A 15994-nucleotide genomic window follows, 5' to 3' on the forward strand; every position below is an offset into this window, starting at 1 on the left:
CTCTCTAACAGCACAAGGGAAGGGCTACTGTTATGTGCCCACTCACTAACAGCACAAGGGAAGGGCTACTGTTATGTGCCCACTCTCTAAAAGCACAAGGGAAAGGCTACTGCTATGTGCCCACTCTCTAACAGCACAAGGGAAGGGCTACTGTTATGTGCCCACTCTGTAACAGCACAAGGGAAGGGCTACTGTTATGTGCCCACTCTCTAACAGCACAAGTGAAGGGCTACTGCTCTGTGCCCCCTCTCTAACAGCACAACAGAAGGGCTACTGTTATGTGCCCACTCTCTAACAGCACAAGGGAAGGGCTACTGTTATGTGCCCACTCACTAACAGCACAAGGGAAGGGCTACTGTTATGTGCCCACTCTCTAACAGCACAAGGGAAGGGCTACTGTTATGTGCCCACTCACTAACAGCACAAGGGAAGGGCTACTGTTATGTGCCCACTCTCTAAAAGCACAAGGGAAAGGCTACTGCTATGTGCCCACTCTCTAACAGCACAAGGGAAGGGCTACTGCTATCTGCCCACTCTCTAACAGCACAAGTGAAGGGCTACAGCTGTGTGCCCCCTCTCTAACAGCACAAGTGAAGGGCTACTGCTATGTGCCCACTCTGCAACAGCACAAGGGAAGGGGTACTGCTATGTGTCCACTTTCTACCAGCACAAGGGAAGGGCTACTGCTATGTGCCCACTCTTTAACAGCACAAGGGAAGGGCAACTGCTATGTGCCCACTGTGTAACAGCACAAGAAAAGTCAACTGCTATGTGCCCACTCTCTAGCAGCACAAGCGGTAGCGCTACTGCTATGTGCCCACTCTCTAACAGCACAAGGGAAGGGCTACTGCAATGTGCCCACTCTGCAACAGCACAAGGGAAGGGGTACTGCTATGTGTCCACTCTCTACCAGCACAAGGGAAGGGCTACTGCTATGTGCCCACTCTTTAACAGCACAAGGGAAGGGCAACTGCTATGTGCCCACTGTGTAACAGCACAAGAAAAGTCAACTGCTATGTGCCCACTCTCTAGCAGCACAAGCGGTAAGGCTACTGCTATGTGTCCACTCTCTACCAGCACAAGGGAAGGGCTACTGCTATATGCCCACTCTTTAACAGCACAAGGGAAGGGCAACTGCTATGTGCCCACTGTGTAACAGCACAAGAAAAGTCAACTGCTATGTGCCCACTCTCTAGCAGCACAAGCGGTAGGGCTACTGCTATGTGCCCACTCTCTAACAGCACAAGGGAAGGGCTACTGCAATGTGCCCACTCTCTAACAGCACAAGGGAAGGGCTACTGCTATGTGCCCACTCTCTAACAGCACAAGGAAAGGGCTACTGCTATCTGCCCACTCTCTAACAGCACAAGGGAAGTGCAACTGCTATGTGCCCACTGTGTAACAGTACAAGGGAAGGGCTACTACTATGTGCCCACTCTCTAAGAACAAAGGGAAGGGCTACTGCTATGTGCCCACTCTCTAACAGCACAAGTGGAGTGCTAGGAGGAATCTCCTCTCCTAGGTTTTGGCTACACCTTTTACAAAAGCTGCACAGAATTTTTTTTATACATGTTTTTGGAAATTATTTGTATAAAAAAGGGGTGGTGCTATAAGGAAGAACTAAGGTGAGTATGGTGTAGTGACAAGGGACTGCTAGTCCCACTTCGAACTGACTGATGCACAGCACATCAAAGGGAATAAAAAGGGTCTGTCTCATATTCTTGGCAGAATCTGCACAGTAGACCCCACTTGACTGTTCCAGTTAAGACGTGCTGATGCCATCAAAGGTAAACTGCAGAAAATATTATGACAATATTTTTTTTAATAATAATAGTAATGCAGAAGAGATAATGACAGTTTTTTTAACTAAAGGCTATTGATTGATAAAAAAATGCTTAGGACATGTTTCAAACAGTATAAAAGGGGAAATGGGATAAGCTTGTGGGATGATTTCAATTGAACACTGTGGAAAGGTTGGGTGGGGCAGTTAAAAAATAAATGCACACTGGCTGAGCATAAAAGCACATAAACAGGGATGGGCACATTTACCAAGTAGCAGTGACTGTTTTGCTGATCGTATTCACTACATCCCTTTCAAAAGTAGATTTTCTTTAAATTGCAGTGAATCGTTTCTCTGTCATGTAAGTAGACGAACTATGTTTGATGAAACAGATGATGGTGGCCATGTTTGGTTTAGTTCCATCAATATCATACTGCTCTGAATTTGAAAAAAATCTTATTTTAAATAGTTGAAAACTGCTGTATTAAACAAGCGTATTTACTGTTACTTGCATGAAAACAAAGTTATGTTGCATTTACTAGGTGGGAAGTTTATTAACCTATATTCCCATTTCCTGAAGACATCACTTTTATATCATGTGACCTGTTTTCGAAGTAAAATGCACACAAACACACGCATACACATTCACATATGCCTGCAGTCACATTATAGTACTAAGGCATATATCAATAAAAGAAAAAAATCTGCTGATTTCTCGTTAAGCTGGCATTTCTAAAACTTCATGTTAGGTTTCTTTAAAGCTCAGCGAATGATCATTATATATCGAATATGTCTGAGAGCACATGTGATCTAAGATGGCTGACTAGTGCTAAGCTTTACTGAATTCGTGTTCCTGTGATTGTTTCAGTCTGGGTAAATTTTTGTTTACTCCAGATTCCTCTGAATAATTAACTTTCGTGGAAGTGGTGGCAGTTATACTACTTTATGCACCAGGTAAAGATTAAGCTACCGTTGGCCATCTGCAGTGAACTTTCATTATTGCACTTGCAGGGTTAAAGAAGAAGAAGATCCCTTTCAAGGTTTTGTGAATTATTAATGCTCATCTAAGTTTTAGCTGATTGCATTTTGGCGATGGTCAGAAACACATCTCTGCAATGATAGCTGACAGACGTGCTTGGCAAATGAGTATTTGAGCAAGTATATAACACTTGTTAAACTCAAAGCTGTTGCGGCTTCCAGGGGATGTGAAAAATAATGACAAGACCTGGTAGTAAGAACGTGGTGCTACGTTATACATTACTAAAAATATGTAATATGACAACTTAAGTAAGCAAAAAAGAAGTTATACAAAGTACCAAAATTGTTTTATGTCATTTATTGTACCGAATAATAAGTATACTTAAATGCTGAAGATCTGAAGAAACACTGAACGGTATAAAGTTCGGACCATTAAAAAAGTCTTGAAAGTGAAACGTCATCTCTCAGGCTAAGCATTCCTTTTTATAAACACTTCCTGTGATATGAATTAAGCAAAGGCATTCTTTAATAACTCACATTTAAATCTTTAAAATGTATTTTAGCACGAACACATAAATTATGTAAGTGAAATTGTTCACTCTTCCTTGTATTTTACTGTATTGCTGATATGAACTGAAAAGTCTAGGGTTAAAATAAAACTTTTTTTCCTCCTCTGAAAGAATACATATGTGTGTCTATTGCTTGTGCAATATAATTGGCACCACCTAGTGGAATGAAAGGGAAATGATTATGTGTGACGCAGTCACAGTCCACACTAATCACTGGGCGTTTGTGAGTTATGAAGCTTGCTGGAAGACGGATGTTTGCCGAATTTCACAAGCCAGAGCAGATTATAATATATGGAACATAGTTCAAAACCTCAAAAATAAATGAATAAATCTGTTATAACGCCTGATACTTTTTAATCGAACTGTTTAATACATCGATGGATATATTTTCGTATTTCTCAGATCTCAGAAGACTTCATGCCATGCAGGCACATGCTTGCACACAAGACTTTTTTTGCAAGTAAAGCTGAACAGCGCCATATCTAGCACGCTGGGATACCTCAGGGACATCTAGCAGTCCACATGTGTTTAGGTATGTATGCATCTGGCCATTTATTTTTCTTTTTAAAAAACAGTATATATAAAGAGCTGGCAGTGAAATGATGGGCTGCTTTTTTCCGGGTTTTTTTTTGCTTTGTTCTGTTTTATTTTTATTTTATTTTATTTTTTATTTGTCTTACTTCCTAAAATATTATTTGAATAGAACTGGAAGCTAAACTGCTGACACATTTCGTAAATTCCTTGCTGGCAGGACTGTAATTGAGTGAGCCTTGTCATGCTCGGCATGTACCATCTAGTGGCCATTTGGTTTAACTGCACTGCACTAGCAAAGAAGCAGGTCTGTTAACCAACACAAGCTTATTAGTGAAAAGAATACTTTTACTATGAGCAACGAGAACTTTATGAGTGAAAGTATCTATTACTATGAGTATCGCGAGTTTTATGTGTGTCATTATACATAGTTAATGTATGTATGTGGTGTGTGTTTGTATATTTACGTGTGTATGTGTGTATATGATATATGTCTGTGTGTGTGTGTGTGTGTGTGTGTGTGTGTGTGTGTATATATATATATATATATATATATATATATATATATATATATTTTTTTTTACTCACAAGGAGGGAAGCATACAAGCATATAGAAATGAACATCTGTAAAACGCATACACAAATTCTATTTGCATTGGAGTTAGAACATGGTACAAAAGAGAACAATTAACTGTTAGTGGACTTCATCCTTAAGGTGTGAGTTTCATAATTTCCACATAGGTAATTTTGTAACTTGTAACAGATCGTTTAAATGTTCACTAGTTTATTGTAAGACTCTCTCCAAAAACAGGAATTTAAGCTTGGTAGACCTTCATGAAATGCCAAGAGATTACGTAACTTACAAACATGCGCATGCGCACTCACACATACACACACACACACACACACACACACACACACACACACACACACACACACACACACACACACACACACACACACACACACACTCATGCATGCACGCACATGCACTCGCGTACCCCCACACACGAATGCACATACTCATAGGCACATGAACAAGTTTCACTGTTTTTATCTGAATTTCTCAGTACATGTACTGCTCTGCTTAACTTTATTAACAAAACAAAGCAAATAAAGAAATTTCTCTGTGAAGATCATCCAACTTTACTATTTTTGTTCAAATAATACAAGTGTATCAACGAATATTTCTGTGTAGAGACTGAATAGATTTGTTCAATAAAACTAAATGAGTGTTAAAATGAGGCTTCTGAACAGCTTTAAACTTTCTCACTGTCAAACATTTCTTTCATTCTTTTATTATTTTTATCAAACAGGTAAATTGGAGACTTTAAAGTAAAAGCGTATTTACTGTTGTTTAATATATTTATTTTTTCAACAGGATGTGTACAAGAATATTTCCGTTTGTGTGGTGTGCGTGTGCATGTGCATGTGTGTGTGTGCGTGTGCGTGTGCGTGTGTGTGTGTGTGTGTGTGTGTGTGTGTGTGTGTGTGTGTGTGTGTGTTACATTTACATTGCATATAACTATCCACAAAAACACTGTTTTGAATTTCTTTTTACTTACTGTCTTGTATTTTTATAAGTTTCACAGTTTTGTACTTACTTTTACCCACTTACTAGAGTGATATGATGATGATTGCATGACATTTGTCATGTAATCAGCCACAGAGATCTAAAAGTATGTGTTTGCTTAGATATTTCTTTGTTGCCTTTCTGCCCAGTTGGTCTCATAAATGTCCCGGGATTAACATGAAGCATTGTGCCAGCAAACAGTGGAGGTAGTCGTCTTCCTTTACTTAAACCTAAAACAAATCATAGCTATGAAAACAGTTATGCATAATTAAGATACCAAGGGGGATTAAATATGTGAAGTGAATGCAAGGCCTGTCAGAGAAAGGCAGAAATTGTAAACTATGTATAATTCCTTAGCAGTCTAGCTGGAGTACATTATAGATGCAGGAGCAAAGAATTAAACATATACCATACACAGGATCTGTATTTACTGAAACGCAATTTCTCCCTTTTCGCGTAGGTAAGTAGGGGGTCCGATCAGGTTATTTTGATATCGCTGTTTAGACAGCACTTGAACATGGGAACGAGCACTTCATTAGCAGGCACTGAGTTAAATAAGAAAGAGGACTCCACAATAACAAAAAAAAAAAAACTTCATTCATTCATTCATTCATTCATTCATTCATTCATTTCAGTGGCCCAAGTACCATGACCATGCTGTGACCTGGTTATTGCTACATCACATCAATGTTCAAGGGATCACATCCATGTTGTAGTCTGATTATTGTTGTATTACATCAGTGGTTAAGGGATCATAGCCATGTTGTGGTCTGATTATTGTTGTATCACATCAGCGTTCAAGGGATCACATCCATGTTGTGGTCTAATTATTGCTGTATCACATCAGTGTTCAAGGGATCACATCCAAGCTGTGATCTGATTATTGTTGCATCACACGAGTGTTCAAGGGATCATGTCCATGTTGTGGTCTGATTATTGTTGTATCACATCAGTGTTCAAGGGATCATGTCCATGTTGTAGTCTGATTATTGTTGTATCACATCAGTGTTCAAGGGATCACATCCATGTTGTGGTCTAATTATTGCTGTATCACATCAGTGTTCAAGGGATCACATCCATGTTGTGGTCTAATTATTGTTGTATCACACGAGTGTTCAAGGGATCACGTCCATGTTGTAGTCTGATTATTGTTGTATTACATCAGTGGTCAAGGGATCATAGCTATGTTGTGGTCTGATTATTGTTGTATCACATCAGTGTTCAAGGGATCACATCCATGTTGTGGTCTAATTATTGCTGTATCACATCAGTGTTCAAGGGATCACATCCATGTTGTGGTCTAATTATTGCTGTATCACATCAGTGTTCAAGGGATCACATCCATGTTGTGGTCTAATTATTGTTGTATCACATCAGTGTTCAAGGGATCACGTCCATGTTGTGGTCTGATTATTGTTGTATCACATCAGTGTTCAAGGGATCACGTCCATGTTGTGGTCTAATTATTGCTGTATCACATCAGTGTTCAAGGGATCACATCCATGTTGTAGTCTGATTATTGTTGTATCACATCAGTGTTCAAGGGATCATGTCCATGTTGTGGTCTAATTATTGCTGTATCACATCAGTGGTCAAGGGATCATAGCCATGTTGTGGTCTGATTATTGTTTTATCACATCAGTGTTCAAGGGATCACATCCCTGTTGTGGTCTAATTATTGCTGTATCACATCAGTGTTCAAGGGATCACATCCATGCTGTGATCTGATTATTGTTGCATCACACGAGTGTTCAAGGGATCATGTCCATGTTGTGGTCTAATTATTGCTGTATCACATCAGTATTCAAGGGATCACATCCATGCTGTGATCTGATTATTGTTGTATCACATCAGTGTTCAAGGGATCACATCCATGTTGTGGTCTAATTATTGCTGTATCACATCAGTGTTCAAGGGATCACATCCATGCTGTGATCTTATTATTGTTGCATCACACGAGTGTTCAAGGGATCATGTCCATTTTGTGGTCTAATTATTGCTGTATCACATCAGTGTTCAAGGGATCACATCCATGCTGTGATCTGATTATTGTTGCATCACACGAGTGTTCAAGGGATCATGTCCATGTTGTGGTCTAATTATTGCTGTATCACATCAGTGTTCAAGGGATCACATCCATGCTGTGATCTGATTATTGTTGCATCACACGAGTGTTCAAGGGATCATGTCCATGTTGTAGTCTGATTATTGTTGTATCACATCAGTGTTCGAGGGATCAGTGCCTTGTTGTGTTCTCATTTCACATCAGTATTCTAGGCAGCACAGTAACATAGCGGATAGTGTTGTTTCCTCACAGCAAGAGGTTCGCCGGTTCAATTCTTGGCTAAGGTGCCTTCTATGCAGAGTATGCATGTCCTTCCTGTGTTTGCGTGAGTTTCCTCCAGGTACTCCAGTTTCCTCCCACATTCCAAAGACATGAATAGGTGGATTGGACACTCTAAATTGGCCATAGGTGTGAGTGTGCATGCGGGTGTGTGGTGTGGATGAACTACCACAGCAGGGCTAGCCACCCGGTGATGTAAATCTTGGCTCTAGATGATTGTCACTATTGAAGTGACACCCTAATCCTGTGTGCAAAAATGAGAAAAAAAAGGTTGTGGATGGATGGATTCTAGAGCTCATGGCCATGATCTGGTCTGACTACTGTTACATCACAGCACTGTTCTAGAGATCGTGACCAGGCTGTGATCTGATAATTGCTACATCACAGCAGTATTCTAGGGATCAGGCCATGTTTTTATTGTTACATCACAGCAGTACTCATGAGATCACGGCTGTGCTGTGGCCTGATTAGTGTTACATCACAGCAATTCTAGTGATCGTGTACATGCTATTGCCTGGTTATTATTACATCACAGTTATATTCTAGGGATCATTGACATGCTGCGGCCTGATTATTGTTAAATCACAGCAGTATGTATTTTAGTTACAGCACAGTAAAATCTTAGACATTGTGAGTCATGCTGTGACCTGATTATTATTACATCAGATAGGAACATAGGATTAATATTATGCAAGCAATCACAGGGACCATAAGATGCCTAGCCCTGTGCACCTTTACATAGACATTCTTGCCATCATTTTCGCCTCTCAGATAGAGCAAGATCATACATGATAACCCTGGCGTTCATACCAACCTTTTTGATCAATTAATTATTCTCACCTCTTATACCGAGCAAGACCATATGTGATACTGTGGTGTGAATTTATGTCTGCCCATCCAATCAAAGAGTCACCTTAAAGGTAGACAGGGTAGTACTTTTTTGACCTGTAGTGGCTTGAAATATGTTGCTTTAAGAAACTCACCCTCCTGCGAGTATTGTTGAATTGTGGTCTAGATTCAACTCCCTTGTGCAGGTGTTGTAGAGTTACTGGTTTTGTAAATGAAATACAAGGTCAGATAGGAGTGGGTCATTCATGGCTGAAAAACCAAGACACAAGTCATCTCCGAGAAGCTGGCAAGCTATTATAAGTAGATTCATGCTAACCCATCAGGGTAGTTGAAGGATCTAAGGCCTTAAAATTTCTTGATTAAAAATCTTTGGGGTCTTTCCAATTGAATTATATGCTTGGATTTGTACATATCAAAGTGGGCATTGTATTGATTGATGGGTCTAATAAGAGAAGAGTCCAGCATTATGATGACTTCTTTGAATGCTGTGGATATTCCCTTGGAAAATAATTAGGCCAGGTAGAAAGATTTACTATCTATGGTAGAAATAGGATGATCAAGTGAGAGAGAGTTGTCCATATGACATATCATAAGTCTAGCCAGCATCATAAGCAAAGCTATAGAAAGACTTACGTATTATGGAACTAATCAATAAGGACATAGAGAACCTCCAAACACTAGACCATCTCAATTTGGATTTGTCAAGGGCGGGTCATGTTTACTCAGCCATGTGGACTTTTTTAGAAAGGTCACCAATACAATGGATGAAGGCAAAATGGTACACAACACATGCCTTGACCTGGCCAAAGCTTTTGGCACAATTCCCTGCTCAGACATAGTAGAAAAGCTAAACAAAGTAGAAATATACCCCTATATCACCCATAGGATTGTCATCTGGCTCACAGATAGGATGCAGGAAATCAAAATAAGGGACATCATCTCCACAAAGAGACCAGTGACCAGTGGAGTCTCCCAGGGTTCTGTGCTGGGACCTCCCCTCTGTTTGCAAAGTGAATGTCGGTGTATGTGCATTTCTGCAAGGTTATGAATGGACTATTATGAGTGTGTGTGTGTGTGTGTGTGTATGTGTGTGTGTGTGTGTGTGTGTGTGTGTGTGTGTGTGTGTGTGTGTGTGTGTGTGTGTGTGTGTGTGTGTGTGTGTGCGCGTGTGTGTGTCTAAGTTATGAGTGAATGGGTGAGTGTGTCTGTGAGTATGATCGAATGAGTGGATGTGATTTGAGTATCTATCTGGATGTGTGTAGGGGGATATGTGCGTGTGTGCATGTGTGCGTGTGTGTGTGTGTGTGTGTGTGTTTGTGTCTCTGTTTGTGCATGAATGTCTGAATGTGTGTGAGGAAGTGTCTGAGGAGTGCATCCCCCAACATAAAGCATGGGGGGGGGTGCAGGAAAGGTTACCAAAGGAAAGTGAATCATAGACATCTCATAATGAGGTCTTCCACATTGTGGCTAAACATGTCTCTGAATTGCATTTCCCAAGATCCTGCAAATGAATCTACCTGCAGTATGCACTTTATGTGACACCTGTGAAATGTTTCTGAATTCCAGCAATAGTGTGTAACCAGTATAGCACAGGCTTTCATTGAGATGTTCTGCTCTGCTGCAGTGTAGCTCAGGCTACTACAATGTATAAGGGTATCCCAGACACTTTGAACAGAAAACACTGTGTTTCAGTGGTAAATTACTCTGTGTGGCACTAAAAAATGAGAACAATTTTGTTAGTTTATGTTTATAAGAAACCATAAAGTCGGGTGAATTCCAAACATCAGTATAATCGAAGGTCAAATGAAACTAAATTAAGTATAACCAAGAGAATCCAAGTTTTATTGACATAAAAATATGTCACAGCATATCATACTTAGCAGTTTCTTCCTAAATGAGAATTTTTCAGACAGCAAAGAGAGCTAGAGAGAGAGAGAGAGACAGAGACAGAGAGAGAGAGAGCGAGAAAGAAAGCAGAATAGTATATAAACTGAAATTAGGAATTCTTCCATTCACTTTAATGGATTTTCATGTCCTAACTTTCACTGGGAAGAGTTGTGATCAAACATGACTGGTATTCCTTTACTGGCTATTAAACCTGACCTCCAACAGTTTGACTTTGGGAAGGGTAGATCATGTATATTTATACTGGTAAAGGGTTACAAAGTCTGTAGACAGTAGCCATGCAACAGAGATGGTGAATCTTCATCTGGCCAAGCCCTTCAACACCATTCCTCATGATGACTGGATGTGTATCCATGCATTTACTCTATGATTGACTGATTTTAGTGATCTTAGTAGTTCTTGTTTCATGCTATTTAAAGACATCCTGGGATATTATTAACACTCATCAGTGCAGTGTTCTTTGCCCTGGAGAGAGACTTGAGTAGCTGCTCTCTAGTCATAGTTGGAGGATTTACACTTGTGTATTTCTCATAAAACTGGAGCAAAATTTGTCGGCCAGGAGGTTTGCTTTGTCTTATGGCTCCATATTGGCGGCAGTATTTAAAACTAATTTGGTACATAGTTGTGCACTGCATCTGAAGTTATGGAGAAAGATGAACAAAGCTTTGTGATTGTCCTTGGCCTGGGAGGTTAATTATACCTCAGATTTTGCTTTGGTCATGGACTTGATTAGTCCCCTGCATTGCTTGTTTAGGCTGATGAGGGATTATTTACCTTGCTGAGTATTGCACCTCCTAATTTTTGTCTGGTGGAAGCATGGATTCACTAGAGCTTTTGCTTGTTTAAATCTTGCATTCAAGTCAGCTTTTGTCTGCTTGAACCATGCATTTAATGCAGCTTTTGCCTGGCTGAAACCTGCATTCATGAACCATGCACTCATTACAGTTTTTGCTTGGTTGAGCTCTGCATTCAATATGGTTTTGCCTAATTGATCCCTGAATTTAAAGCTCTCTGTAAACTTTGCACATACACCACTGCTCCTACAATCACTGCTAGTTTCCATGAAGTGAAATGGTGGTGGTCCTGTGGCATGACACCTTCCACTCCAGAGCCATTTCTTTTTCATCACTGACCACAGAAAACCATTCAAACTTTTCACTTTTTAGATGTTTTATAGTATTTGCTCTTCTTGTCCATGCACTGGATGAAGCCAGCAGTTCTGCCAAATATATTATGTGATCTCAGTTCAGCATTATTTATTTATTTTTTTGATGGGGGTGGGTTCAATCAACCTGGAGTCTCCACTGTGTAATACCTTAAACCTTTTTTTAATAGAGGTTCATGAGATGTATGCAAATGACCCAGTATGAACATACCAGTGCCTCATCAAAGCGGTTTCTGAATGTCCTATGTTTAGCACAGCTGTTGCCTGATTGATCCCTGATTTGATAGCTGTTTAGCTGTTTGTTCACTTTGCACAAGCACTTACACTGTTGCACATACAATTACTGCCAGTTCTCCTCTTGTGACATGACACCTTCGATTCAGCTGCCATTTCATTTTCACGAGTGACCACAGCAAGCCTTTCAAACCTTTCACTTTTTAAATATTTTATAGTACTTGTACTTCTTTCCCATATTGGATGGCCCCAACAGTGTACCCAAATATACTAGGTGATCTCAGCCGTGCTTTCATTTTTTTTTTTATTGGGGGGGGGGGGAGTCAATCTAGACCCTCAGCCTATGATATATATATATATATATATATATATATATATATATATAAATATAAATATATGCAAAGGATCCATGAAGGTCATACCAGTGTATGAGCTACATGGCTTCTGAATGCTCATGACTTTTTACTTTTTAAAGCTTTATGATTATATTCAGAGCAATAAAAAACAAATCCCACTAGCTGTAAATATGCATGTTTAGGCCTTTTTATGGTCTCATCAGTACATACCTCTCAACCTTATCGAATTCCTCTGTATTTACTGGTTTTGAGGGCAAAATATTGGGATGCCACGAATTTCTGAGAGACCCCCTTAATTTTTGAATTTCCCAGTCTTTTTTTTGTATTAACAGTTTTGAGTTTACCACTTTAAATTTATGGCTGATGTCATCACCAGCCTACAGGAGTGTGTGTGTGATGACATCAGCTACTGCCTGTTGGACAGGAGGGATTTAGGGAATGTAAACAGCAATGGCGTTAAATCATGCAGATGTGCATAAGTTTTACAGAGTCAGCCCACCACATCATGTCCAAGTAAAAACGTGCAATTAATGTATTTTATAAGTACATTTGCTTTTGTGCATTCAGGCCTGTTTCAGTATAACAGCTCATTTATTTCTTTATCATATGTGCTGGGTAAGTGTGCACTGCAGGTTTTATCTGCTCATTAAATTATCTGTTGGTTGGATAAGTGTGCAGTTTTATCTGCTGGAGCCTGGAAGGTATCTGCTCAATTTCCACCTATGGCATTAACCGTTGCTGGGCCTGTTTATTTATTTATAGCTTTAAATTATCTGTTGGGAAGTGTGCAGTAATTTATCTGCAGTACTAACCTACTTCAAGTTTATCTGCTGCTAAGTCCATTCAGGCCCATTTCAGTTTATTTGCTCATTTATTTTTATCTGCTGGGCTGCACTGCAAGTTTACTTTTATCTGCTGCTAAGTCCATTCATTATTGTGCATAGATGGCCTGTTTAAATTATCTGTTGGTTGGGTAAGTGTTGAGCTGAAAGGTATCTGCTGCAAGTTTTACTTTTATCTGCTGCTAAGTCCATTCGTTATTGTGCATAGATGGTTTCAGTTTATCTGCTCAATTATTTTATCTTCTGGGCTGCACTGCAAGTTTACTTTTATCTGCTGCCAAGTCAGTTTGTTACTGTGCATAGATACCCTATTTAAATTTTCTATTGGTTGGGTAAGTGTTGAGCTGGAAGGTATCCGCTGCTTGTTTGTCTCCATTTTGAGTTGGAAGGTTATCTGCTCATTTATGTGGTGGTATCCCTCGTTTATTTATTGTGTAATTTCAGTTTATTTTATTGGGGGGTGTAAAATGCCCCAGTTGAGCATACTGGCTGGTTAGAGTTAGTCAGGCTCAAACCCTGTACCTTAGGTACAGGGAACAGGAGCCTATTTTCCTGACCCACACCAGCTGTTTGGCCTGTCTCTCTTAAAATTTGTGGTTAAGCATACTGGCTGGTTAGAGTTAGTCAGGCTCAAACCCTGTACCTTAGGTACAGGGAACAGGAGCCTATATTCCCTACCCACTCCAGCTCTTTGGCCTGTCTCTCTTAAAATGTTTGGTTTTCTAGCAAATTAGTGAGAACTGAATTCACTAAATAATGATGATAGATTGAAACTTAAATGGCTATCTTTCAGGAAACATATGGTAACGCAATTTTTTTTATTTTAGCAAGTAGCAACATTTCTAAGATTGTACAAGCAATGTTTAAAATGTGTCCTTAGTTTTGAGCCCCCCCCCCACACTAAATGTTGGCTTTTTCCAGACTTCTTAAGTTGTGCTGCATAGTTCCACAGGTGGAAATATGATTAGTGCTGCTTGTGTGAAGTCTGTGTTAGCAGCACAACAGGTAGAATGCTTGCTTTTGATGCAGAAGGCTGTGGGTTCTACTCCCACAGTATGTAGATGGATTGTTGATACCGTACTGTGTTGTATTTTTAAAGGGGATGGATGCTGCAGTCCTGAGGATGTCCTCTTTGACGGAGATACCTAGTAACTATGAACCTGTTATCAGTTTACCCTCTAGTCCCTATTGCAATATTTGTAACTTATCATTTTTTAATGTAACAGGCAATTTATCCCTCAAGGGCAACAGGCACTTTATTTGTAGATGAAACAATGAAATATACAGTTGTTTGCTAGCAGATATCACTTCTTTAGTTACAGATCTCTTTAATGTGGAATTATTTAGATGACTGACTTCTGCAGAGATGATGTATATTTACTGATACTGGTGGATTGTATACATTTGTGTAAGACTTTTATGATGGAAATGTTCCAAATTGAGAAGTTTTGTTATTATTGGTTCATGCATTTTGTTTCATTGCTTACTGGAAAAATGTTAAAAACAATAAATTTAAAACTCGCTCTAACAAGTGCACTGTGTTTTACAAGGAATATAATTTAATACAATTTTCATGTGCAAGCAGCCTATGATTTGAAAATAACCCAAAGGTAATCTTTATCCGCCACTGGCCAGATGCATTTTCTTTGAATGTGGATTTCAATGCTGTTTCAATGAATGCGTGTTTCAAGGGCAGAGAAGCTTTAATGCTAAGTCTGTTTTCACTGTGAGACTGTATTTCTTTGTTTAGTAGATATCTATCAGTATTTGTACTGTAAAATGTAAAATAAAAGTTTTAAATGAAATCCAAATAATCATTGTAGAACTAAAGCAGTATGCACATTACAGTGTTTATGGTAAATGGGGCAAAATATCCAGGTAATGGGACATTGGAATGGCTGCAGGGGAGAGGGCTTTGTATGGGGGGACCCATTCGGCCATGATTTTGTGAGGGGGGAATGCGGCAAACTCAGACAGCCCTGGATGGTACAAACTCTAGCTACGCCACTGATCAGTAGTCCATGGAGAATGACTGTTGGAGATCCTAGCAAACTACAATTTTTTTTGCTAAGATTAGAAAATTTCCTACCATTAAATGCCCTACTTTTGACACAAAACCCACATACTGCAAGTCACCAGAAACAAAATCCTAAGGTTTATCATCTCCTCCCTTTCCAGTGAACATCATTGCTACACATTAAAAAAAAAATGGTTACCATTTACTACAGGGTCTGGGCCATGGGGCCATATTTTGGTTGTCTCTTCTTCAGTTTGTGTTTGAAAGTTGGTATCCCACAATCCCATTGGAGTGGGTGGGGTTACATAATTATGTATGCAAATGTTATGTTAATCACCGCACAGATTTATATCTATTTTGCATGGGCCTTTGTCTAGATTTTTGATGTTTCCAGGTTGAGAGGTATGCATCAGTACAGCATAAGGGGATTTTTAGCTACTCTTTAGAAGCACAGAGCTTAAAAACAACCCTGATGTCCATAAACATATGGGTGCTACAAAATGTACCAAATATCATCCATATAAAAGCAAAAAATGACCACACAGACAAACCATTCAGTAAAAACTGCAAGATAGATCCAGTCAGCAAGAGTCTTCACTGTGTAATACCTTAAGCTTCCTATAGTAAATGCCCATGGGATATATGTAAATAACCCTTTAAGGACATACTAGTTTTTAAGCAGTCATAAAAAAGGCTTGCCCCCCCCACTAAAAACAAGTTTAAAGGAGAAGAGTGATGTTTGATATTCATTTTTCTTGTATAGTTTCATTTTTTTTCTTTCTTTTTTTCTGTAGGCACTCAGTGTTACAAGTGCCAACATATCAATATGGACCCATAATTCCATGGTGATA

The 15994-nt window shown here is 39.4% G+C and overlaps 1 long non-coding RNA gene across 2 annotated transcripts in view; it reads left to right on the top strand.

Moving 5' to 3' along the window:
* The first annotated feature begins 2609 nt into the window (after positions 1–2609).
* Positions 2610–15994, top strand: part of LOC122815531 — a 107612-nt gene continuing 94227 nt past the window's right edge. Inside the window, exons 1-2 of one of the 2 annotated variants that reach the window (XR_006366964.1) lie at positions 2610–2734; positions 3730–3859. This is a non-coding gene — a long non-coding RNA (uncharacterized LOC122815531). Of the gene's footprint in view, positions 2735–3590; positions 3860–15994 lie in introns of those variants that run through there. The other variant, XR_006366963.1, reaches the window with a different exon arrangement.

This window comes from Protopterus annectens, chromosome 11.part0, assembly GCF_019279795.1.
Source record: "Protopterus annectens isolate FY-2018-M chromosome 11.part0, PAN1.0, whole genome shotgun sequence".
Classification (NCBI taxonomy): Eukaryota; Metazoa; Chordata; order Ceratodontiformes; family Protopteridae; genus Protopterus; species Protopterus annectens.